The 26988-nt window shown below is 41.8% G+C and overlaps 1 protein-coding gene across 9 annotated transcripts in view; it reads right to left on the bottom strand.

Moving 5' to 3' along the window:
* The window catches only part of FAM110B (family with sequence similarity 110 member B), a 184365-nt gene that overhangs the window by 100407 nt on the left and 56970 nt on the right, over positions 1–26988 (bottom strand). For 8 of the 9 annotated variants that reach the window (XR_009403184.1, XR_009403186.1, XR_009403187.1 and 5 more), the window contains one exon: positions 69–157. The gene's annotated coding sequence lies outside the window, so the exon portion shown is untranslated. Of the gene's footprint in view, positions 1–68; positions 158–5307; positions 5490–26988 lie in introns of those variants that run through there. The other variant, XM_059394603.1, reaches the window with a different exon arrangement.

Genomic DNA, 26988 nt, shown 5'->3' with positions numbered 1-26988 from the left:
GGCACAGGTTTTCAGAGAGAATCGATACCTTCTGCTCAGAATGGGTCAAAATAAAGCGACGTACTTACTTGAGAGAGGGATGAGTATTTTATGGACGGGAGGCAGGTGTCACAGGGAGTCTGTTCTACATCCAGCTAGTCTCCGCGGCATGGAATATCTGAAAACACAGGAAAAAAAATGGTGATTGGTTTTTTACTTGACAAAAAGAGGCAGGCTGCTAAGTATACATAACAGTAGAAAATTCTTTTTAAAAATGGTGAATAAATAAAAAAATAGATAAACATGTAAGTACACCAAAATGTGCTGGTTCTTATATGTTTCATGTAGAAGCTAAGGGTTTTGCTCACTTCAATTTTTTTTTTTTTAAGGAGCCGTCTGACCAGAGACAGCACTTACACAGAAGAATATAAATATCAGGTTGAGAGAGTCACATAAATAAAGGCTTACAGGACGTCATCTCATTTCCGGAATGGCTGCTCTGCACATCCCGAGCCCAAGTCTATCTCATGGTGAGATAAGGTGTTAGCTCTTCCAAGGGCCTTGGCGCCCACCTGCTGTGCAAGCCCCATTTCAGAAGAGGAAACAGGCCCAGTCAGGTGAGGCACTTGCCACAGACCACTCAGCTGGCTGGGGTAGAACTCCTCACAGCCGCAGGGGCACCCTTCCCCTGCACTGTCACACTCCCATGGCAGCAGTCATTTACGCATGCATAAATGCATTCATTCATTCATTCATTCTTAAGTACTGACAGAAGCACTTCCTACAGACCGGTTCTGTTCTAGGCTCTGGGGGTTAAGGGAGGAATCTTTGGCCTCAGAGTTTACGTTCCGCACAGGGAAGGCTACATACAACAAGGGCTATCTCAGAACGCTCCTGCCGTCACAGCGGTTGGAGAAGGTGGGGAGGGACCAAGCCACAGCTCTACTGGGAGATGCACGTTCCAGGCAGAGGGGGCACGGAGGCCCACGAGGCACAAAGAGCTCAGGAGGCTGGCAGAATGGGAGTAGGGGTCACATGGGGACACGGGAGTGCTGGCTAAGTCTGTGGCAGTGGAGGGACTGGCCAGTGGAGGGCATGTGACAGGGAAGCTGATGAAGCACAGAACTCCGGAGAACGTCTACTTAGAAGGAGGGCCACGGGGCGCCTGGGTGGCTCAGTGGGTTAAAGCTCCTGCCTTTGGCTCAGGTCATGATCTCAGGGTCCTGGAATCAAGCCCCACATCTGGCTCTCTGCTCAGTGGGGAGCCTGCTTCCTCCTCTCTCTCTCTGCCTGCCTCTCTGACTACTTGTGATCTCTTTCTGTCAAATAAATAAATAAAATCTTAAAAAAAAAAGGAGGGCCAGAGAGGAGGAGACTGGAAAGAAAACATTTCCAGGCAGAAGAAAAACTGAAGGGAGCTGTCTCCCAGAGGCCAGCGGGTCAGCGGGCTGCTAGCTTGGGCCGTGGGCTCAGAAGGAGTATACCTCCCACACAGTGAGAGGGGGCGAAGATGGAGAGAAGTAAAGGCTATATTCCCACTTAAGAAAAAAGCGGTAGGGAAGCCTGACTAGGGCAAAACACAGCAGATTTCGGAGGGTTCTGTGATGCCAGGCTCTGTACACTGGAAATGGAGAACGTGTTTTAGAGAGACGCTTCACTGGTGGCAAGATCTAACACACAAACACACGATCCTTGAAGTGGACTTTCCACCAAATTTAGCAAGATTTAAAATATGTCTAAATTCAATTAAATGTACACAGAAAGAAGAAGGCCTTACTCATAGTAAGGTTCAATACCAGTGTTATACTCCAAACCCCAATTCTGCAAGCTTGTCTCTAATGAGCATCTACAAAATGAACGACTTAAATAAAAGCATCAATAGGCATCCAATGGCAAATGATCATTCCTGGCTATGCCAACAGTTGCAAAAATAATCACTAAATGATTGGGGAGTCCAACAGTAAGGAAAGTATTTGGTGACTCCTTTAAGATGAACTTTGAAACTACTGAATATATTTAAATTACTGGTGACATTAAAGAATCTTTTTTAAATCCCAAGCTATGTAAATCTATTAAAACAAAAATACTTCCATGCAACAGACCACTGTGTATTCTGAAAAGGTGTGTTAGCAGGAGGAAAAAAAATGAGTTTATATTTATTACATTAATTACAGACCACATAATAAAACTGAAAGTCAGTGTGAGATATGGAACAGATCTGCGGCCCACACCAACCCTTGCTAGGTATTAGGAGTAGTGGATATTGTGTGGGTTGAGTGGCAGTTGGAGAGTTCTGGTTTGGGGGCTGGGTGCTACTATCTCTTTTCCTAAAGCCTTCTCTCCTCACCCTTTTTAAAGAACTGGTCACCCCTCCTTGGTATCGTCAAGCCAATGCCTCGGTTTTCCTTGTACACCATATGTTATGTATTATTATTCATTCTACTCTCTCTCTTCTTCCACAGGACCACTTCTTACAGACAGAGGGCCATGTGTCTATCTTTCTCTCACTCATGCTTATCACAGATCCGAGCACATGTTAAGTGAACATAACTACAGAATGAAATAACAAGAAGAAAAAAAAAAAAAGAAAAAGAAATACACTTAGAGGAGAGGCCTGATGTCTCTTCAAAGAGTTTTCCAACCCAGGCAGATTTTGGAGGGTCAGTCCTGAGATGGTAATCAACGGCTAATGACAGATGTCCCTCAATTCCTTTGGTATCACAGATGCCCGGGTATCAAGCCAGAAAGCCACCCACAGGTGTTACACTGCAACCCTTACATCCAAGAGCCCGCAGTGCACACTGCTCCTTCTTTCCTACAATTCCTTCCAGACTGTGCTCAGCCCAGCTGCTTTGTGGCACATTATATATACGAAATGACTTTGCTTTTAAACTGATTTCCATTTTTCCTGCTGATTACGAGCCTCTACAAGAAAAATAAAGTATCACTTCGTGTTTTAATTCAGAAGATTATCCATTTTCTGTTCTAGTTCGTGCTAACGGACCTATGTTTGATTGGTCAGGAATGTCATTCTCTCTTCAGGAAAGAGCCACAGAATTACAAGGAGGGGAAAGAACAAAATTTTCAAGTGTCTAAGAAATTTATTTTTACAGTTTTATCTCAGAAATACATAAAAATTTCCCTTAATGTATTTAAAAAAAAGAGCTGTAATTCATCTGAGGATAAAAGTACAGATTCTGTTAACTTTGCCAAAAGCTAAATAACGTTTCATTTAATGCTATCTGAGAAATGCCCTTTTAGTGTTATGTTAAAAGGCCCTTTGGGATATCCTAGGTAACATGACACAATATCCACGCACATTTACATTTACATCACATTTTTAAGGAGTTCCTTCTAGACACACAGTCTTTTAAGATTCAGCCCATGAGAGTCTGTCACTTAGAACTATTTCCCACAGCTTCCTAGGACACACAGCCTAATGGAGCTGAGCTCACGAAAGGAGGCTTATGATGTTTACGGAGGAGGACAGCAATCATTTACTCTTAAGGCAGCCTACTTCTTGGAAATTCTGTAAGACCAAGGTAATTTAGGAAGTATTTCAGGAGATGAAGAGAAGGAGAGGGAGAAAGAGAGTCATGGAAATGCATCCGATTATTCTTCCCCCAACGAGTGTCCAAGCTGGACTGTCAGGAGCAGGCTGTTTTCCTTGTCTGGACGAACCGGGGGCTGAAAGGGGAGCGTGGGGTCGGGGTGTGGGAAGGAGAGCAAGGAGCACTGGAGCCGACTGTGATCTCGGCCACTGCAAAGCACCCTTCTCAGGTCTGAAGCAGGCGTGGCTCGTGTCAGGGGAGTCCAGACAGGAAGTAAGCGGCCCTTCTCACATCCAACCTGTCACATGTGGTGACTTAACATGGAACCGCTGCATCCTGCCTCTCGTCCCTAGAGACCCCGCGTTACCCTGAACAACTATCAAACTTTGTCATCACACATGATGCCCCGTCACCATCAATGACCACCTTTCATAATAGCCTTTATTTTTTTTTTCTTCACACTGTCATCTGAGAGAAACAGGACATTCGACAATTTATTACACCTCGGGATAGCCTAGGGAGGGGAACGTGTAGTTGGGGTGGGGGTGGGGTGAGGGAGAGAAGCCCAGTTAAGTAAGCTCAAGTTTTCCTCTGCCAAAGAATGTATGGAACCCCTTCAGCCAGAAGAGAGCCATAAGTCAAAGCAGTTATTTTAACAAAATAGTGAAATGGCAATGTTTGGCTTTTCGGGAGCAGGGAAAGAATTCCTGACAGCCTTCAGCTCTCAGCAGGGCTCTCCACTGATAGAGAGACGCATGGTGGCAGCTAGCCAGCCGTGTGACTGGTGAGTCAATACACAAGTTTCTGTGGTCTCCACAGCCTGATATGGTAAGGACACCGATTTTTAAGTTTAAAGACTAAGGGATACCAAGGGGCTCTCCTGGTGTAAAACCACTCTACGGCGAAGGTACCCTGAAAAACAAGGAGTCCCACTGCGTTTGTTTGGGCTTCCTTCAGCCCAGCCTGGGCCACGTAGCTATTTTTCCTCCAAAATAGAGCATCTTTATGATGGAATTTAGGATCACTTATGATTTGATTTGGAAAACAACCCAGGAATTTTTGAATGCTGTCAAACCTGAGGCAAAGTGATAAGAACCCCACCTTTCTGTGATTTCATTTCAACTCCGAAAGCAATGTCCCTGTTAAACAAAGCCCAGAGTGAAAAATTCTCCCTTTGGCACGGCGGACTACACACCTAAATATATTTTTTGGCAAAACAGGATATGCTAATATTCTCCATATTCAGAAGGCTTAAGGAAAACTACAAAAGGTGAAACAAAGAAAACCATCCAAAATGAAGGCTGCACACATCTTTGAAGAAACAATAGCACATTACTTCTGCTAAGACCCCGCGTCGACACGAGGCGAATCGCTGCCCCGTCCTAATTAAAGCGTGTCTCACTGAACTCTCCTTGATTGCTCATTAATCACGGGAGTCCGGACTCCATGCAAACAAAGTCAACCGGCTACTGACACGCACCTCCAAAGACACTTACGCTGATGCAACATCGGACTTTCCCAAACAGAAGAGAACCAATAAGCATCAATCCCCACTACACAACACACTTGAATCCAGGTGAAAACAATATTCCTTCATGAACAGGGTAGCTGTTTACCGGCCGAGCCTTCTCCGGCAGAACACACCACAATCCGGGAACGCTGGAGTATGCATGATATTAACAAAAGCAAGATCAAATTAAACAGATGACATGAGGAACGCGCTTCATTTCATGCATGGCCCTGTTTTTCCTGCGAGAGAAAGCCTCCAAGTAATTACCGTGAACTGAAACTTCTTCCCTGATCCCCAGCAGCCAGCAGCTGGTGGCTCCAATACACTACAACAAAGACAGACACCTTCTCCCCGGTGCCCTCCTCCTCCTTTACCGTTACCAGCTGAGCACCTCCACCGTTGCAAGAACACAGAGGAGTATCTCTGTATCTATGTCTCCAATGCAGCATAAAGAGTGCTGTGGAAACCTATCAAACTGGCGAGCAGTGATGCTAGCAGCCAATGAGGAGAGGCTCATGCAGAATCCAGCACATGCTCTCTGAGGCGCAGGCTGTCACCAGCGCTTAGCAGGCTGCTAATCTAATTATAGCTAGTTTGCTAGCACAGAGCTCTTGGAGCAAAGCACATGAGCAAATTAAATTTTAATAATTAAACTTCACAGACAAAATCATCTTGATTTCCTGTCATTTTGAAGATTAATGCATCACCTTATAAACTATAAGTGATCTTTAAAAGTACATTCTTGGTTTTTTCTCCAATGCAGAGAAACAAAGAGTGGCTAAATCAATCCACAGAACTACCGGCTGACTTAAACTTAACAGATCCCAGCACTGAGAAATAATACAATCGATACAAGGAGGATATTAAAATCTGAGTGCTATAAAATCCAAGCCTCACTTTATTTACCCTGGTTAGCAATTTGCCACTCATTTGTCCTAAAGTGCTAATTAATCTCTCAGTATACTTGGAAATACCATGCACATTGCCATCCACAGTGGAAAAGGGCTAATCAAGGTGTCAAAAGTCATAATCTTGACTAGAGTACTGAATAATAATTAAGAGCTAGATGAGATGGAAAAGGGATATCAGAAGTTATTAATAAAAATATATTAAAAAGAAGTTATTATAAAAGCAAAAATTAAATAAATTTGCCCACCTCACAATTTAATGGCAAAAATTAGTCTAGAAGCCAAATCCTGTGAGAGGTGGTCCGATGCATAGATAAAAGGCATGAACCTAACCATCAGACTGACTGGGTTTAAGTTCTGGATCAGCTATTTCCTCCCTTTGTGAATGGGCAGGGGACTGGATTTTTCTTGTATCCCTGAGGCCATAATGGGAGACACCTTGCAGGGTTATTTCAATGAGCTATTAGCACTTAGCACGGGGCCTGGCACACAGTGAGTTCTAATCAAGCTATTATTAATAGCAGCAAGCTTGATGCTACATCTTATTGTCTACCTTCTCTTCCAGCATCACACTACTCTAAAAAAAGTATCTAAACACTTCCCCACTGCCGAGTTTTGTCAGAAACACCGTTTAGAATTAACAGTGACAAGCTAATGGCAGACTTGATTCATCACAGAAAATCATTATTGGTACTCACTCTAGAAACAAAAATTATTACACCTCCTTTTTGTCTATGTAATTGCTACAATTTTACTTGACTCTATAAGAACCAATCTTAGAAGGTATTTTCAGGAAATTATGGGCATATAATTACATTTCATTAATGATTTGCAATATAGATCATGTGATATACATTTTAAAAGTGTTTTCTATGGAATATAAATTGGGAAAGTAGATAATGAGAAGTTTGATTCAATTTAAAACGACACGTTTATGTGAGAAAGGGAGAGGAGAAGTCAGCTCGTCTAATGCAGCTTTTTGTCTGGATTTGTTCTCCTTTAAAGTCCTTTCTTTCTTCTCAGTATGTTTTACAAAATTAACCATCCTGCGGTGATATTAATCAAATCTGTTTGTTCACATGTTAAACTTTCCTTCAGTAATTCTCAGAAATGGGTATATTTTACCAGTCGAGTTGTAATCCAGTAGAATGATGCAAACTTCTCATTTCTGTAGTTTTGTTTTGCTCTGATTCTCCTTTGAAAACCTTCAGAGAAAGCTGACATTCTCAAAAGGCATTATGATTTGCTCCAAGGAACCAGATATCTCCAGGGATTAATCAGGAGCCACGGAAAAGGAATCCTGCCTACGGATCATTTTTCATCCTCCAGTCTTTGTGTCCCACACCTGTCTGGGAAGTGAGCTGGAGAAAGGGACGGCATGGCCCATAAACTTCCAAGGGAGAGCACAGCAACTCATGGTCCATAAACTCAAGAGCCAGCAAGTGTGGGGAAACGTACACGGAGACACAAACTCTGGGAGAATACGACAGAGACGAGTCTGCAAAAGAAAATGACTGCTCGGCGTGCTACCTGGAAGCGTCAACCATGGAATTATCAAAGTGCAATCAGTATCATCAGGAGCTATAACTCCAAGAGGAATTGGCTTCAGTGATTTGGCCTAAGGCACAGCTCCCTGGAGGCTGCCAGGATACAGACTAGTAACACTTCCAGGCATTTATCTAGGAAACATCGAACAGCCCTGCCTTCCCCTTCATTTAACAGACTGCTAGCTCAAAAACGGCACTTTAAAAAGCTGTTTGATGAATTTCTCTCATGCCTGTTTTGTATAAGCATTAAGCAGACCCTTTCTGAGAGGCGGGAGCGGCTGTCCTTTCTTCGGTCTTATCTTTCAACATGTTTGGAACCAATATTTGTTTGAAACTAAGTAGCGGTTAATTGGTCATCTTTCTGACTGCCTCTCTGCTGAGTGAGCCTTTGTTTTTTTGACCTCAAGAATAAGCAATTTTGTCTTTGAACTTTTGTCAACGCATCCTTGATTCTGAAAAATCATTCATTCCTTCAGTGAACACCTTCTGGCACCTACTATGTGCAAAGACAGCAGAGAGACAGAGTATTCTGATTCCTAACAGAGCTTCCACCTAATGAGAGAGAGAAACATTAAGTGATTCATTAACAAATGAGTAAGCACCATGGGGTAAACTGCCTTGAAGTGGGGGTGGACTGACTTGTCTGTGGCAGAAGGTTTCTAAAGGGAGGGCGGGTGAGGACCAAGAGTGTGTGAAGGTCCTGGAGCTGCTGATGGGGCCTGAGGACAAATGAAGGGCATGGAGACACAGAGGCAAACAGCACCCACCAAAGGAGGAAGAGAGTTTGGGACAAGCCCCCTGAAACTCTGCCGATTCCTTTTCAGTTCTTTCTAAAGAGTAAGAGATTCCCACTATCTTGCAAGGCAAAACCTTCACTTACCCTTCCTTGTGCAAAGAACACAAACATGTCCATCTCATATTTGCACACCGGGCAAGGAAGATTAGTCCCTCACCACACATACCATTTACCCACCTGAATGATTTCCTCAAATTCTGTTCTGAATCTCCAACCTTGGAGAACGAGGAGAGGAAAGCCTACGTTTTGAGAATTTCCATCTAGGGGGGCACCTGGGTGGCTCAGTCTGTTAAGCATCTGCCTTTGGCTCATGTCATGATCCCAGAGTCCCATGATGGAGCCCCATGTCAGCGGGGAGTCTGCTTCTCCCACTGCCTCTCACCCCACTTGTGTTCCCTCAGATGAATAAAGTAAGTCTTAAAAAAGAAAAAAAGAAGAATTTCCATGTAGAGCTTTGTTAAATGTCCTTTCCTTGGAACAGAAACTAGGGTTTTATATACTAAAAATGATGCTTTTTAAGCCTATGGCTCCTAGATAACTTTAGACTGATCAGTTGTGTCTCAGTTTCCATTGTTGGTCAAAGTCCAGCTTGCTGAAAGGGATCCAGGAGGGCTGTTTCTGTTATAAGGAACTGTATCTGCTCAAAAGCTGGATCTCCGTGGCTGATGATTCTCTCACTCAGCTGACTGGGAGTCCCAGTCCAGCTCTACTCCCCCAGCTTTGCCAGCGGAGGGAGCAAAGACCAGCAGCCGAGCCATGGTCCAGGACATGCCATGGATCCCAACCCATGCCCACTATGGGTTAGCTTGTGTCAGAACAGCCAGCCTGGGATGATGTGGCCCTGACCAGCAGCATGTCCACCGTGGGATGTCAAGCCACCAACTAACATGAAGTCACTGGGCACAGATGTTAACAATCAGCTCCCCCCAGACCACGTGAGTGGCTTTAGCATACCACTTACTACCAACTCCAAGGAAAAGAAAAGCATGTCCCAGCTGTGAAAGTCTCCTCTGACTAGAATGGGTAGGACAACTGGTGGAAAAGCATGTGAGTAGTTAGGAAGTATGGTGCTCCTTCCTTCTCTGCTCATAAGTCCCAAGCACTGGCTGTTCGTTTTTCTCTTCCATTCCCTTCCTTTCCCTTTCTCCCTTCCCCCGCCCCCCTTCCTTTTCCCTCCCTCCTTCCCTCCCTTCCTTCTTAGAATGCAGCATACAAGGTGCCCGATGCAGGTGTAACATGGGCAGGCTGAGAAAGACGGAATGGAGCTGCTAGAAATCACCCCAGCTGCTCCAAAGACCACCTGCAGCCCTCAGGCCCCTCTTCATTCAGAGGCTTCGCATGCTGCCCTGTTGACCAAGAAGCCACCCCACCGTGTCAACAGGGCCTCAGAGGCTCCTTTGCATATCAGCGCAAACCACCACTGTGGGAGTCCGTTCTCAAGGACGCCTGGGAAGCCACTCACTGATAAAAATGATTGTGTGTAGATGGTCATCTTGCCAGGCCATAAGCAGACTGCGTGAGTCCTCTCGGTGGAACTCGGTTTACAATCCAATGGTGCATCTTGTGGTGTCTTCTCAAAGCCTTGCCTGTGCCATCACCTTTTCTCTTATCCTTCTGATACGTATTTTACAGTATTGGCGAAGAGAGACAGAAGGGTAGGGAACAGTTGAGATAGTTAAGGAGTTAGGAATTTGGGGGCCACTAGCTCAGGAGAGATTGTCGTGGAGGCCTGCTATGAATGGTCTGCAGTTGGTAGCACAGTAAGGTGTGTCTGAGACCCTCGCACACACGGTCTCTATCTGTAAAGTGAAGATCCCACACGGCCCAAGCACCCTCCTAGAGGGCCTTCATAGGACCCACAAGTGCGTGTCTGGACAGCACAAGTCAGTGGTTCTTGAGCACAGCGCCTGGACAGACCATTCCTCAGGGTCTCTCTCCCTCCCCACTTCCTTGGGCCATGCTCCTGCTGTACCCCCTATAATAAACTTATGAGACCCTACATGCTCTCAGCCTCTCCTAACAGTTTGCCACCCCGGCCCACCCAATGGACCACTGAGTTTAGGACTCCAGACTTTGAAATGGCTAAATTATAGGTCAGTCTTGCACTGGGATTAGCATCTTAGAGTCCTAACTCACAAACACAATATTCTTTGGAAAGTATCTTTTCGATTCAACTGTTTTCTAGAGCAGCCCAGTTTTACCCAAATGATTGTTTCCTAATTATAAAGTCTAATAATCAATGATAGGGTATTTTGAAAGTCTCTCATTGCATACAACTTTAAGCACTGCATAAATAACGAACTTTGATATTCTTCAGAAATCAAACCTCCTATCCTCCTCTCATTTATATTTACATAGATCTACAAGTCAAACATGGGTTTATTCAGCTGATGAGGTCGAATGCACAAGGACTTTCACACATGGTTGCGGACATGTTGGAATCAGAACCCACATGTCCAAATGGTACTGCACAGCAGAGAGCCTTTAATGAATGAGCATTCTGGAAATTAAAAATTAATATCACTAAGAAACTTTCTTTAACAACAACAACAAAAATCACTAATTAAGACATCAGGATTTATACCTTAACAGGAATGATTTTAAATAACCAATTACAATTAATCTTTGACATTCTGACTGGCAACTTTTAAGAAATGGAAGTTTAAGACAAGAAGAGGAGATTATTTGAGAATCTAAAATACTAAGGTAAAAATAAAATAAAATACTGAGGTGATGTTGCTTCATCATCTAGTTTAGTTCCAGAAATATATATCGGCTCCCTATTATATGACCCTGGTTTGAGAATATCTCCCTTGGCAGAATTTACAGACAAGGGAGGCCACAAGCACCTGGGAGTTTTGCTCCCTGGAGGGGTGAGGTGCAGAATTCAGAAAGGGGAGCCTCAGAGACTGGCTTGTTCAGGGACTCCAGACTCAATCTGTTCCTATTTTGCTCTGTTTCACACTAAAACCACATTTATTCTTATACTCAAAAAATTAGTTATCCCGTGGGTGTAATAATTAAATTTTATTAAATAATTTTATGTATGCCAATATATTATATATAATGATAAATAATATAATATAAATATAGCACACATAACATATATGTAATATAAAAATCTTATATAAAATTATATAATAAGCTCTGAATTGGCTTGCAATATTCGTCCTGAGCTTATTACCTTCCCTTCTGTTCTCAAATCATACCATATTTAATGGACATTGATAAGCATCTTCTAGGATGTGAAAGTGTTTACCTTATCATTTATCTTTGTCTACCAAAAGGGCTCAGGATTGGACTCTTTCTCTACTGACCATGGATAATTCCTACAAACCTTTAAATTATAATAAATGGACTAACATCCTAAATTGTAGCTCTTGTCTCCTCAAGTGGAATGCCTAACCATTTCAGATTTCGGTTAAATGACATTTCCTATAATTATAAATAGTTCTGTATAGCATCAGCATCAGTGTTTGAGTGTTATCTCTATGATTATTGTCCAAAATCAAGGCATATCATCTTGCATGAGCAATATGTGCTGCTATTTTAAGCAAAAGGTTCATGGAAGAACTTCAACTATGCATGGTACGAATGCTCATAATCATGTTATAACATTACTAACTTTGAACGATTAGTTTCATCCAAATAAATATTTAACTACAAAACAAAACTGTTATGAAATTCATCTGGGGTCTTTCTGAAACTTTCTTTTTTTTTTTTTTAAAGATTTTATTTATTTATTTGATAGAGAGTAAGATCACAAGTAGGCAGAGCAGCAGACAGAGAGAGAGGGGGAAGCGGACTCCCTGCTGAGCAGAGAGTTGGATGCAGGGCTGGATCCCAGGATCCTGAGATCATGATATGAGCCAAAGGCAGAGGCTTAACCCACTGAGCCACGCAGGTGCCCCTTTTCTGAAACTTTTAATGTTAGTAGGAGCCAAAGGATAGGTGTCTTCAAAGGGCTCATATCAAAACTTTAGAAGTTTTAGCCTCCTGAATGGGAGTAATTATGTTGCTAGAATGTCATGTACTTCTCACCTTGTATCATGTTATATTTTATCCCAATCCAGCTACTTTCCAACTGGCAACCATGAGTAAATTACTTAACTTATTCATGCTTGAATTTTCTCATCTATAACATGAAGATAATGATATCATGTGGATTAAATGAGTTAACACATCCAGAAAGCATTTAGAGAGTACCTAGCATTTTTGTAAGCATTATTTAATCATACTTGGCTGACCAAAAAATTAAGCATCCAGGCCAAGTGATATTATTGGTATTAGAAAAACAGACCCTTCTTTTAGCAAAAGAAGTACATAATATAAATATATAATCAGCATGCTCTGGGGACAACCCAGATGGGAAATGTTATACTGTTAAGAACTTCATCTAGAAATTTGGAATTTAAATAAGCATGGATTTTTTTCCCCCCCTGGGGCAATGTGGGAAAAAACATTTTGAAAATTTTACAAATGTGTATACATTTACCCATGCCCATGTGCTATGGGAAAATCATTCTAAGGATCATGTGCACAAAAATAAATTAGAAATAACTGAGGATATTTGCAAAAAATATATAGTTATGGTATTTGTCATATCACAGTATCCCTTCTAGAGCAAAAAGAGAAAGAAAGAAAATTGTATTCAACAATAGCCAATTGATTACCATAATGTGCATAATTAAAATTAATGGAACATTATACAGTTATTCAAAAGCGATATTTAGAGGAGTATTTATTAAATGAGATTATAAGCTAAAATATTGAGAGTCATAAATCAACATGTATTATGATTCCATTTTGTTAAAATTACCTCCCTATGTATGTATACAGAGATGTCTGAATATATAGAGAAAAGGTGTGGGAGCAAATCCTACAACGTGAATAGTGAATTTCTGCGTGGTTGACTTGTCTGAAGTTTTAAATTTTTCTACTGTGCTATTACTAACATTGAACATAAATTGTTTATTAAAACTTTGTGTTTCTTCCTACTCCCTCCCAAGGAAAAGAAAAACCTGTGGGTGGCAAGTTTTGAATGAGTACAGCCCCTCTAATATCTCAGGCTTGGAGATTCTTGCTGCCTTGTGTCCTGGTTGACAGATCTAGCCTACAGCCAGTCTTCATGGTGCAACTTAACTTTGCTAACCAGCAGGTAAATAACCAGCGAGTAAGTAGCAGCCTCAGCAAACACAATTTTGATGAGCTAATCTTCCCAGCCCTAAGTCAGACCATCAGAATGGGAATCAAGAGTTCAGCGTGGATTGTCAGTCAATTTGCTGATTAGACATTAGGGCAAGCCTCTCCTGGCACGGTTAAGTCCACACTGCTAAGCGCAATTCAGATACTCCTTGCCTTAGTTATTTGGATAATTGTCTCCTTTTATCTAAAAGCATTCTTACACACTTGGAAGGCATGACTCGGTTCAAACGTCTGGAAAGAAGCCAGTAAGTTTAAGTGATGAAGGAAATAAAAAATCATTTCTTTGGATATAAAGTTAGGAACATTAGCATGCTTCAAGATTGACTGAGACCTTGGCAGGTTTCTGAAGCTTTATGGATTGTTACTACTAGAGTAGCAATTAAGTTTAAAGTTAAGATAAAGCAAAACAACCACCTTTTAGTGTGTCTGCCTCTACTGACTGTTTTTACTTTTCATAGTCTAAAAAAACTTGTGAACCTTAGCTCAGGATCATTAATGGATAATGGTTCGATGATTTTGTTGGAAAGATATTTCCATTTACCTGTGTATATCTTAAAGGCAATTTTATTATATCCAGGGACCAATTTTTTAAGTGTCACAATAGAAATTAATGTGCAAGTGGGAAGTGTTTAACACAAATTTGCCTTGAAGCAACCTAAGCTCTACTCCATCTATATCATTAAATGTGTAATTATCTGTAAAGCCAAGACTTTTCTTTTTTCCCCTACTGAAAATAATCACTCCCCCTTCTAGTTCCTTTTTTGAATGTTAAGTTTTTCATACCTGGTGCCTAGTTTCTGTATCTGGATTTCCTATTTTCTCCTGCTCCTAGTTCCATATGTAGACATTCTTTTCCATGGTTTCTTTTATAGCAAGAAAAAAATCTCTCTTTCGGAATCCTGTTAAAAGCAGCAACGATAATTACGGGACCCTTTTCATTTAACTAGTGCTCTTCTCCTGGAGTGTTTACTGCTCAGTGATTTTTAGGGGAAAAACAATGTGTCCTTCAAGAATGAGGAAGAAGTGATTTGAAGAGAAAAGAAACCTCTGAAAATAGGAACACTTGACTAGTTTCAAAATAAACAAAATCTGTGTTATTATTGAAGGTTCTTTCTCGGGTTATCGCTTTATGCTTTACAGCGACAATCAAGAGAAAAGTTACTCCTCCAAACATTACCGAGACACTTTGTAAATCTCTGGTGGTATCTGAAAACCATTTCTGCGGATGTGGGTGCTCTCTCTATAGGGAGCATTTTCTAATCACAGTGTCAGTGTCTCAGGGAGAATAAGCACAGGAAAAGATAAGCCTCATTGCATATTACTTTTATCGTATGTATGTTATTAACTTTGAAACTGGAAGAGACTTGAAGGACATTAATTCACCTTAAGGAAACTTTCTTGAGCTTCTCTTCTGCTTTATTTTCAAAGTCAGATTACAAGCTAATTTAAATTTCAAGTATTCGATTACATTCCTCTTGAACTGACTGCTCATGATCTTTGCCAAATCAGTGCTCCCATTCAGGGAGAAGGTATTTTAATTCTACTGCAGGCAGGTCTTCTAATGAAGAGGAGAGTTTAAATTCTTTCTACATGGAATAGCACACGATGAATGTTTTTTTATCATGAAGTCTGAGTCAAGTCTACACAGTGATTTGTGTACCAAATTACATAGAAAGTTTTTAAATTAACATCAGAGAAATGTTCTGTAAGGAATAAATGGCATAAAGTGCCTAACAGATTAGTGGAAAAGCACTATAGGAGCCCAGAGGGCAGTAAGAGAAACCACTCACCCCCTATCTTGATGGTATTTGGCACATGTTATAGACTAAAGGAGCATTTGCAGTTTTAATCATCTTCCTCCAAAAGGTAGGCATAATATTTGCATGTGTTCTCTCTTTTTTTTAGGTAGGTTTATTTATTTATTTATTTATTTGAGAGAGAGAGAGAGAGCACAAGCAGGCAGAGTGGCAGGCAGAGGCAGAGAGAGAAGCAGGCTCCCTGCTGAGCAAGGAACCCAAACCCAGGACTCTGGGATCATGACCTGAGCCGAAGGCAGCGGCTTAACCAACTGAGCCACCCAGGCATCCCTGCATGTTTTCTTAATGTCTTTTAAGAACATATGCAATTTGAATATGTGATATGAGTCAATGCCAGGATTTAAGAAGATAGTACTCCGTGTTCTGTTACCTTGAGGGTGAGCTGGGGGTACAGGAGGAGATTACTTAATTTCATTTTGCCTACAATAAGCACAGCTTATCCACAAAGAGTGGATCCTGTGTTTTTGGATGAAGTAATTAGAAATCCCTAAAGGTCTCGATACTTCATCAGTAGTCATGGGTGGTCTAACAGCTCAAAATCAATACTCTTAACTTTTTTAGATGTTCCAGGCAAGAGTCAAGGCCCTGCATAGATGGGCCAGAGCCTCCTGCCTCAAACCCCAGCCTAGGACAGGAACAGAAGAGGAAGCATAGAGAAAGAAGATCTTTTTTGATTTGTAATTACTACTCTTCTTAATTTCCTCATTTTTAGCAATGGAACTTGAGCAGAATTTCCTCTATTATTTTTTTTCTTATGGACAAACAACTTCATTTCTGTCCTCCCAAAAGATATCCAAAGATGTATTTTATAGGGGAAAAAAAAAAAACTCCAATGACAACCAAGAAGGAGCAATACTAAAGCACTGTCATTTCAAACTCTGGCTGGACTCAGTTGTGTGAAATTAATTGGAATTTCAATTAACCTATCTTCCTTTTTTATATACTAGTTTTGTGCTGTTCTGTAGTCTGTGTTCACTCAGGCCTTCATACATATTTCTTTCCAGCATTATTCTCTGACCTAAATTGCAGTGAAATGGAATGTATTACACCAGATTTTTCATATCTGAATAAACCGAAGTCATCCAACTGCAAAACACACTCCACCTGCAAAATTCCATGTCAAATATTAGTGATGTTTCCCATTTTGTGGAAACGTGTCCCACTGTGAAGAACCTGTATGCTGGGTCATCTGAGCTTCCACTGATAAGAAGGGGTCCTAAAGAAAGACCATAAGCTATTGCATAAAGACAAGGAAATTCCAATATTATGGCATTAATAAGAACAAACTACTGGATCAGTGAACCAGAAGAGCTTAGAAATATATCCATAAATACACAACTGATTCTGGACAAAGGAACTCAGACAACTCAGTGGAGAATAAAAAACACTTTCAAAAAATGATGATGGATTACCTGGATATTCATTTAGAAAAACAGTAAACGTTGACCCCTACCTCACACCAAAATGATCAACTCGAGACAGATCACAGACCTTCAAGTTAATATCTAAAAGTGTAAAGCCTCTAGAAAAAAACATGAGCATATTTTTGCAACCTTGAATTAGGTTAAGATATCCCAGAGTCACAAAAAAAAAAAAAAAAAAAAAAAAAAACAAAAAAAAGTTAAAAAAAAAAAACAAAAATTATTTTAAAAAAAAAAAAAAAAACCAGCCCCAAAAAGAAAAGTGTACAAAAAAAAAAAAAAAAAAAAAAAAAGACAAACATGAAATGGGAGAAGATAGAACTAATACGTATATCTGAAAAAGAACTTTTAGACAGAAAAAATAAAGGGCTACACATTAATTACAGAAAGACCAACAATCCAACTTTTAAAAAGGGGAAAAGACTTCAATAGACACTTTGCAAAAGAAGATGCACAAGACATGTGTAAGCACCTGAGGAGGTATTAAGCATTAGTTATGAGGGAGATATGAATTCAAACCCAGTAGGACACTAGTTCATAGCCACTCAAATCACTAAAAATAAAGACAATACGAATTGTCGGCAAAGACGTGGAATAACTGGAGCTTTCACACACTGCTAATGGGAAAGCCTGAAGTCAATCACACATTTGGCCCCTGACCCAGAAATTCCACTCAGGGGTATAAGCCAAGATACAGAAAAACATACGTCCACAAAAAGACTTGTGCAGTGTTGTTCCCAGCAATTTTATTCCAAATGTCCAACTGGAAACAAGCCAAATATCCATTAACAGAAGACCAGAGAAAAGGCAACTGCACTACACCCACAGAATGGGATACTACTCAGCATTAAAAGGAACCGGCTACTGAGTCAACAACATGGATGAATCTGGAAGACATATTATCGAACTAAAGGAACCAGAGCAAAGGATATTTACTGTGATTCTATTTATATACATTTAAAAACAGATAAAACTAACTTATGGTGCTAGAAAGGGGAAACTGACGGCCAAATGGCAAGACAGAATTTGCTGGGGTGATGGAAATGGTCTACATTTTGATCAGGGTGGTTCTATGAGAGTCTATGTTTCTTAGACCTTCTTATCAAACTGTACACTTAATATCTCTAAGTCTTACCTCAACAAATATCCCATACTGTATTAAAAGAATGCTATTTCCAACATAGTCTCACTACAAAGTTTTTAAAATCTTATTGCTGATTTGACGTCTTAATTAAAAACTATTTTTATTTTAAATTCTTCTGAACTTTCCAACCTCTTATTTATACATAGCGTGCCACGCATATATAAAGAAGAAAGACGACTCAGTCCCCCATGAATTCATGTCAGTTATAATTTTACTCATTTGAATGTCATGTTGCACCTTTATGTTTAGATTTAGATGACTCTATTAGGACCTGAGAATTTTTTTTTTTTTCTATTTATAGGCCCTGGGAAAGCTTATTTTCAACAGTCAACCACTGTTAGCACCCCTTTACAACACCTCTCTTAAAAGTTTTTGTTGACTCTTCTGCTTTTTACCTGACGATATTTTTTTTATCCGTCTCACATTGGTAATAAAGCAGTTTTCTGGAAGAAATTAAAACGTATTTCACAGGAATATCCTATATCCCTTTGCCTTTTATTTTTTTTTCCTGACTTGTATGTCACATAAACAAACTCACAGTTAAGCATCTCGAGGTCCTAGGAGGCTTTAAGACAGTCTTGGGTTTGAATATCTATTCTGTTCCTTATGAGTTATGTGGATTTAGGTAAAATTACTGAATTTCTTTATGCCTCAGTTTCTTCTGAAATAAAAACAGCTGTATGGATAACTAGTTTACAACTTTGAGAGGGGAGAGGAGAGAAGGCAAGGTGGGAGTTGGCTTCCTGAAGCTAATAAGGGGGTGTACCATCTATAGAAAATTTAAAAAAACAAAAAACAAAAATCCCCAGCCAAGCCACATGCAGAAAATTCCAAGATGTATCAGTGATAAACTGGCTGTCCCCAGGGACAAAGCAAATGAGATCAAACCACTATGGTCGACCCACCTGTGAGGGTGAGGGGCAGGAACAGGAGAACACAGACGGGGGTGAGTCTTCCATTCAGTTCTGGCCCAGGAACAGCTAATCTTCACTGAAAACCTTCTCTGTGTCTGGCCCCATCAAAAAACACCTGTTCCTCATTTCACCCTTGCCACAGTTCTATGAAGCAGATACTAACTACTGTCACCACTTCATAGGTCAGGAGCAGAGAGAGGTCTGTAACCTCAAGGCTGCCAGTGAGAACCAGTAGAAGGAGGGGCGCGCGGGCAGCGGACCCTGCCATGCACCTTTGCCCCCATGAGGCTACACGTCTGCTTCTGAGCCTCTGAGCCTTCACGGGGTCTTCTAAAGGAGACTGGGAAGGGAGTGGGATGGGTCCACCCAGGGGGTTTCTGCACTGGAAACTGTCATCTTGGAGAATTTGGATCCTCGAGCTTGATGTACAACAGCACAAGAAATCAGAACAGTGAAGGGGGCAGAGCCTCCAATTAGATTCCTTAGGAACATACACTAGTTTCATTTCCTAATATCCAGGAAATGGGGAAGAGAAGCCTTGCCAAAAACGCTGCATGTAGCTGTCTCAGTGTGCTGTGTGTGTGTGTGTCCAGCAAGCCCAGCATGACCTCACCCATGCCAGCATCAGGTGCCTGAAGAGCCTTGGCCTGATCTCCCCCCAGGGGCCCGAGACTTCAGCAACGAGAGGAGCCACCTGCTCCAGCGGCCAGCAGAAGCGAGCAGAACTCTCAGGCAGCCTGTAACCAGCCAAGTGTGCTTCATGGCAGTGAACTCGCCCCTCGGCTACAGTGTGATGTGGCTATAAATCAAGCAGTAATTAGATTTTGCCACATTTGACACAACCCCTCCGTTGCCCTCATTTACCAGGCCTGGATGGCTAAGAAAGGCAGGCCGTTCCCACCGAAAACAACAGACTTCTTCACTGGGAGCCCGGTGAAGAAGCACAAGACAGCCTTAGCCCTCGAAGCACAAGACAGCCATGGAGAGAATGTTCTCTGCGTCCGGCTTCTACGACAATACCCTGCAATTACCCCGGTGATGGGGGTGGAAAGAGCACGGGGAGGGGGTCTATCCTTATCATACTGGAACACACATTCACCACCAAAGCCTATGGAAAATAGAACAGCCGCTCAAAGAAACTACGCATTAGTATGAAAATGTAATTAACCCATCAGAAAAGCACTGGAATCTTCACAGACACACACGCACGTGCACACACACACGGAAAACGAAGCAAACTAAGCTCTTATTTGATTTCAGTCAAAGCAAATGCAGCCTCATTTTAGGCTATAATCACGTCAAACTGGGTGATAAGGGAGACCTGGGGCTATGTGTGAATTATGCCTTCACGAGGATTTTAATTCTAAATATGATCAGGCCCTGTGAGAATGCATCCTAATATGGAGGTTACAGAGAAACGCCAATGTTCTCTTTTAGTGTGACCTGAAATGTTTTTTCTTTTACATTTCCACACATTCTGCTTAAGTTAAACACATTTTGATAACCTGTGGAAATGGAAGTGGTAGTAGAAAAACAACAACATTGAATTTTTATTTATTTTAAACCACTGGCTCTTTTCTCTATGGACTCTTCTGGACAACTTTAAAAAGCTGGCGACATCAATGATTCCAAAATTATGCTATGGCTGCAAATTTTTAGTTTAAAAAAAGTTAGATATTTTAGACCACCGTTGGCGAACTTTGTGAAAGGTTAGATAATGAGTATTTTAGGCTATGCAAATCACACAGTCTTTGTCATGACTTCTCAACTCTGCACCTACAGCATGGAACAGCCACAGTCAACACATAAATGGATGATCGTGGCTGTGTTTCAATAAAACTTTATTTACAAAACCTGACAGTGGGGTGGATGTGGTCCACGGGCCATCATTTGTCAACCTCTGACCCAGACTGGCCTAAAAGCAGTGTGGAATCTGGTCTTTTAAATTGGAAACTGATGCTTCAGAGCAAAACAGATACACAAATAAACAATCCTTTGTATCCAAGTGTATAATGTTAGATGTGGCAAATGTTTCTCAAGTTTCTGGAAGTTGCTAATTTTTATCAAGCAGCAGAAGACTTGAGGGTGTTTATCCTTTCTTACACACAGCACATTAGCAAGCAGGTGTTAACGCTGATCACAGCTGGAAACAGAGTATGTCCTAAGTGTGACTCAAGATGGCTACAGAAAATGTTCTTACAAAGGAAGGCTTCATTGGCCCGGGATTGGATATCTCCCCAGGCCCAAAGCACCTTTAAAAAAAAAAAAAAATTCACCGCTGTTAACGTAAGAGCTCAACTGATTCACTCAACTTGAAAAGGGCACTGAAAAATGCTGTGCTTTGGCACACAAAACACTAAGGGAGTAGGGAAAAGCATGATGTATTCTCCAATGACACAAAAGAATCTGTGTTCACAGGTTAAGGAAAATTAATTCAGATGTAATCTTTAGATGAGGAATGGTTAACTATTTAAATGCCAAAAGGGAATGTAACTGGAAATGGAAAAAAAAAAAAAAAGATGCTTGCAGGGGTGGGAGAAGGGGAATGAAGTTGGAGATGAAACAAAATCCTTGGTAGTGCAGTCAGGTCTGAGCATAGCAATGCTCAAGGTGGGCAGAAAGGACAGGTACTCTGGACTTAAAGCACCATAAATCAGGGTGTGTACATTCAAACAGGCTTGCCCTCTGACCCCACGGCTACTGTCCCGGGTAACAAGGCCAACCCGGTGTCCTCATTCCAGAAGTTCAACCAGTTGAAACCCAAACTCTGAAGGTTTGCCGCTCGAGCCCTTTCTGGAGCGAGAGAGGGCATGAATAATTGTCTCCATTCCCAAAGATTTTCTATCACCGCCTGTGTGACCCCTTTTTTTTTTAAAAAAAAAAGGCACTACTTTGACAATGTAGCAATTCGATACTAGATTAAATCGCCCATCTGATAATATGGAGAACTGGGAAAGCAAAACAAGAAGAGAAAATGCTACAGAGTAATTGTTAATTTGGAAGATTTAGGAATAAATATGTTAATGAACCTGAAAAAGAAATTTATGAATTATACTTATACTTATATAAAAGCAGATGTATCCACAGGTAGAGAGATCTTCTGCTTGTGAGGTACACGGCTCTCCCCACTCCCAATAACTCCAAAGGGGTGTGAGCTCCAGCTCTGGGGCTCTTGATAAATGCAGATTACACAGGGGTCCAGAGACTACTCTCTCCCCTCCTCTCAACTTCCCTGCTCTTCGGAGTCTCTATCTTTTCCTATCTGCTGAAGTCCCAGCGGGTACCCTCCTATTTTTGTCTATTTCTCTGTTTAGTGGTGTCTAACTGAAGATGCATAGCAAATTAGCAGAGCCTTGGTGACTCAGTCTGTTAGGTGTCCAACTCTTGGTTCTGGCTCAGGTTGTGACATTAAGTTCATGAGATGGAGACCTGCATCAGGCTCCACAGTGAGCATGAACCCTGCTTAAGAGTCTCGTTCCTCCTCCCTCTGCCCAGCTCCATTCGCGCTTGCTTGTTTTCTCCATCTTAAAAAAAAAAAAAAAAAAAAAAAAGGCAAACTATACCAGCAAGTCATGGGTCTTCTGAAAATGCCATCTTGAAAAGCCACACTGATTGCTTATCCATTCTTTGGTAATGAAGTTGAGGTCTCTGATAAGATACACAAATGCTCTGCTTGTTCTTATTCAGCTGGGGTTGGAAGGAGGTCTAGGCTTACACATCTATTTCCCCTCAGGAAGAAGAGATCTGCTCCTAGTTAGTGCTAGAATCTTCCAGCATGAGGTGACAACAGGGTTTCCTATCCAGCTGTACTTCCCTACTCACCAGGGTCCAACAGATAATACCATATCTTGAAAGCAAATAGGAAAAAAAGTGTTGAGTGAGTTGAAGTTCTGGAGAAATAGAAAACACATTTTTCATGGCGATAAATCAATTGGAAATATGTTACTGGAGCACCAGTGCTTCAGCCTTTAATCTTTTTCTTGCCTATCTACACTGACTATCTTGGGGTCCTCACGGCCTTAGGTCCCATACATGTGCTAACTAGTTCCCCATGTGTATGTTCAGTCCATCTTCTCTCCAGAATGCCAGACTGGTACACCCAGAAGCAATCTGGTGTCTCCTTGTGCCTATCATCAGCCCCTCACACTTAAGGGGCCCAAAGCTGGGCTCCAGATCCCTCTCCTGACCCTATTCCCTGCTCTTCTCAATGAATGGCAGCATCTTCCTTCCAGCTATCTTGGCCAGAAACCCTGGAGTCATCCTTAATGCTCCTCTCTCTGCCACACTATGCATCCAAGATGTCATTAAATCCCATACACTCAGTTTCAAGATATTCTCAGAACCTGACCTTTCCTCATCACCCCGATACAACTGAACCTTAGCCCAAGTTGCCAAACCTGTGCTCTGAGTTACTGCAAGTGTCTTACTGGTCTCATGCCATCTTAGCACAGAAGCCAAGGAGACTTTGTTAAAATGAAGGTCGGACTCTGTCACTCCTTGGTCCTTACCCCTCTAATGACTTCCCATTGCCTTCAGGGCAGCAGCCGAAACCCTAACAGCCCAACGGCCCTTTCCACTCTGGCTCCAAACACTCTCCGACCTCACTTCTGATAGCATACCTCCCCCACCCCCCTTTCACCCCATCAGTGATGCTCTCGTGGATGCTCCCTCTGCCTGGGGTCCTTTCCCACAGAACCCTGCCTGACTGGCTCACACTCTCCGAGGTACAGGCTTGACTCAAGCATCCCTTCCTCGTCAGGCCTTCCTTGGCCCCTACCTGTATCAGTTCTCTGCTGCTGTGTCACAAATTACCACAAATTCTGTGGCTTAAAACAGCACCCAGTTAACATCTCCCAGTATTTGTCGAGGCCTGGGTGTGGTTTACCTCGGTCTTTGGCTCCAGGTCTCACAAGGTTGCCATCATGGTATCTCCCGGGCAGCTTTCCTTTAGGATCCTAGGGTTCTCCTTTGAGTTCCTGTGGCTGTTGGCCAAATTCAAACCCTGAGGCTGCAGGACAGAGGTCCCAGTTTCCTGCTGGCTGCAGGTGGGGCCCACCCTCATTCCCTAGTCGAGGCAGCTCCCACTCTCGCCATGTGGCCTTCTCAAGGCTCACGTCCTCACGGCCAGCAGGAGAATCTCTACCCCAGTCTGCTGAGATGTCATCTTATAGGACATTATGGAAAAGCCACAGCATACTCTGTTGGCCTCCCCACCCAATACAAGGGTTGTCCTAGAGCCTAGCATACCCTCTAAGATGCTACTGTCTCATCCTACAACACATACATCTATCCCCATCCCTGAGTTTCCTGAATGCTACTTTTTACCACTTGAAATATCAAATATTTTATGTATTTTTCTTCCGCATCTCTGCTCCATCTCAAGGAAACAGAAGCCTCTCAAGGGCAGAACTCACTGTCTGATTTGTTTCCTACTATATCCCCAGCTGTAGAAGAGGCTCAAATACATATTTATGGAATGAATAAATGGTTTCCTCTGTAGCTTTGCTTTAAAACCGTCAGCATGTCCACATCTCCGGTTCCGCCGCTACCCTGCAAATTACCATGTCCTCTTCGTACTGTGGTTGCATCGCGACTTTTAGTCGCAGAAGATGAAGCTAAATGCTCTCCTTCTCAGAGGTACAAAGCTCTGAAGTTTGAGTTTATTTATAGTTCTATCAGCCAACGATGTGGCGAGAACTCCACGGTGAATAGCTGTGAAAGCAGCAGCATTTTTTTGCTTATGTGAAAACAGATATGTTCCCTGTCTGGTTCCCAGGCTCAGAGATGACTTTTATGTCTATTTGTTTGTATCTTAAAAATTCTTCAGCCGAAAAATGAATGGAAGGGATAGGAAGGAAAACCCAAACTCCCTTTGAATACTGACCCTGAGAAAACCAGGAGTATGTGATTTAAACAAGGAGAGAAGTGTGGTATTCCAAAACAATAAACAGCCTATCACTATGGTAGTAAATTACCCATCTCATTTAAAGGAGTGTTGCATTTTTTTTTTTTTTTTTTTTGCAAGGGATAGGGCAACAAGCAAACCCAAATGCTATCAGTGTGAAATACAACTCCATGTCAGTTACACATCGGGTACTGGGCACCCATATAACCCCAGGTGTTTCTGGTTAGCGAAGTTGTTTGGACATGAAGAAAAACGGATAGGCACTTAAAGCAATACTCATCAGCCCAACTGCATCAGCAAGTTAATAACAAATGGATCATTCACCTGACATGCAGCCTGAAAAACACCTATCCATGGTCTCTATTAAAATTAACCAAGTTCTACCCAGTTGATCAGAGATCGTACAAAGCAGTTTGATTCTCTTTTATCTTGTTTAAGCTCCCCCCACTCTCATGTATTTTACTAGCAGCATTTCTATTAATGTAAGTCAAGGAACATAATAAATTTCTAGATCTCCTTGCCACTTATAAACATTCGCTTCTGAATTCCTAGCTGGTTGCTGCTTCTGGCTTCTCCCTCTAACCATAATACAGTTTCCAGGTTCATCGGCCAAACACAGTGACTCTGGCAAGTCATTCCTCTCTGGTCATGAACTGAGGGCGGCTCCCTATGGTCTAGCTTGTCAAGTTCATAGCCTTCCCTGTGGCCTCCCTTGTTAAGTTCTTCTCCTGGATTAAGCCCTTACTTAACCTGGGTCAGTTTGGTTTCCATGTTAATTGTAAGACTCTGCACACTTGACTCCAGTCCTCATAGGGCCCCCACTGGCCCTGGAGTGATTGGCTGAAAGAATACAGATCAATGATGAAAACCACAAACAGTAAACCGTAAACCTTACTGACTATAAAGACCTCTCTTAATATGAAGACAGACGACTGCTCTTTCCTACAGAACTATAGTAGGATTGAGAAAGAGAAAGCCTATAGGCTGAAGCCTATAGTCTTCAGCTTCTCAAAGTAAAAGTGTGGAGGTACACTTGGCATTTCCCAAGTATCTTAACTGAACTTTCTGGGGAGGGAGAATTCTAACACAGCCCCCAGGAATTCCCAACCCCGTACACATCCTACATAATCCCAGGACGGTCAATATAATGGATTTTACTCCTGCACTCAGGGATGTTATATGGTGCCTTAACCTTAGGATAGGGAAATTATCTGGATGGGCCTCACCTGATCTCATGAATTCTTTAAAAGCAGAGAGTTTTCTCTGGCTGGGCACAGAAGAGAAACTAAAGAGATGGGAAGTGACGAAGATCTGATGAGAGGTTCTGCTGGACCTGGGCAAGGAAATGCCAGAGGCTTCTAGAAACGTCTAGAACTAATGGCAGCCCTCGGTTGAGGGCCAGGACATGGGGATCTCAATCCTGCCAAAAAACTGAATGAACTTAGAAACTGATTTTTCCCCAAAATCTCAACCAAGAACACAGTCCAGCCAATACCCTGAGTGTGAGATTGTGAATGGAGAATCCGGGCGAGCCATGACTTGTGAGCCATGACTTGTGAACTAAGAAATGGCTGCTTGTGGAAATTTGCTACACAGCAACAGAAAACTAATATGCTTTCTTTTAAGCCAGACTCTGTTGACATAAAAATAACATTATCCTAAAAGTACCTCCTCCCAATAACGCTCAGGATTATCAACCGTCCTCATAGGCATGAATGTGTAACCAACAAGTGAAAAAAAAAAGAAAAGTAGAAGCAGCACTGAAGGAAATCTCCACACATCCTATAAAACCATGAAATCTGAGGACAAGCAGGACATACATATTTTTTTAAAAGATTTTATTTACTTATTTGAGAGAGAGAGCACAAGCAGGAGGAGTGAAAGAGAGAGAAGCAGGCTTTCCTCTGAGCAGGGAGCCTGACGTGGGGCTTGACCCCAGGAGTCTGGGATCTTGACCTGAGCCAAAGACAGATGCCTAACAGACTGAGCTACCCAGGTGCCCCAGGACATACACATCTTTAATGACAGTGACTATTTTTTTTTTTAAGACAGTGACTATTCTAAAGATCATCACATATAAGCAATACTTCTCAGAAATGTTAAAATAGGAATCAGCCCTTCTGCAATAGTTTACTAATGTTAACATCAGCAAGAGCAACATCAACATTACAACTTATTTAGGTTTGTATGATATATATTAGGAAAAGTGTTCATCTTTTATTCATCAAAATAATAACTATATTATCTACTATATCCTTTGTAAGTACTTATTGACTAATTCCAGGGAATGC

The sequence above is a fragment of the Mustela nigripes genome, chromosome 3, assembly GCF_022355385.1.
Source record: "Mustela nigripes isolate SB6536 chromosome 3, MUSNIG.SB6536, whole genome shotgun sequence".
Classification (NCBI taxonomy): domain Eukaryota; kingdom Metazoa; phylum Chordata; class Mammalia; order Carnivora; family Mustelidae; genus Mustela; species Mustela nigripes.
This window is presented reverse-complemented; position numbering and strand designations above follow the sequence as displayed.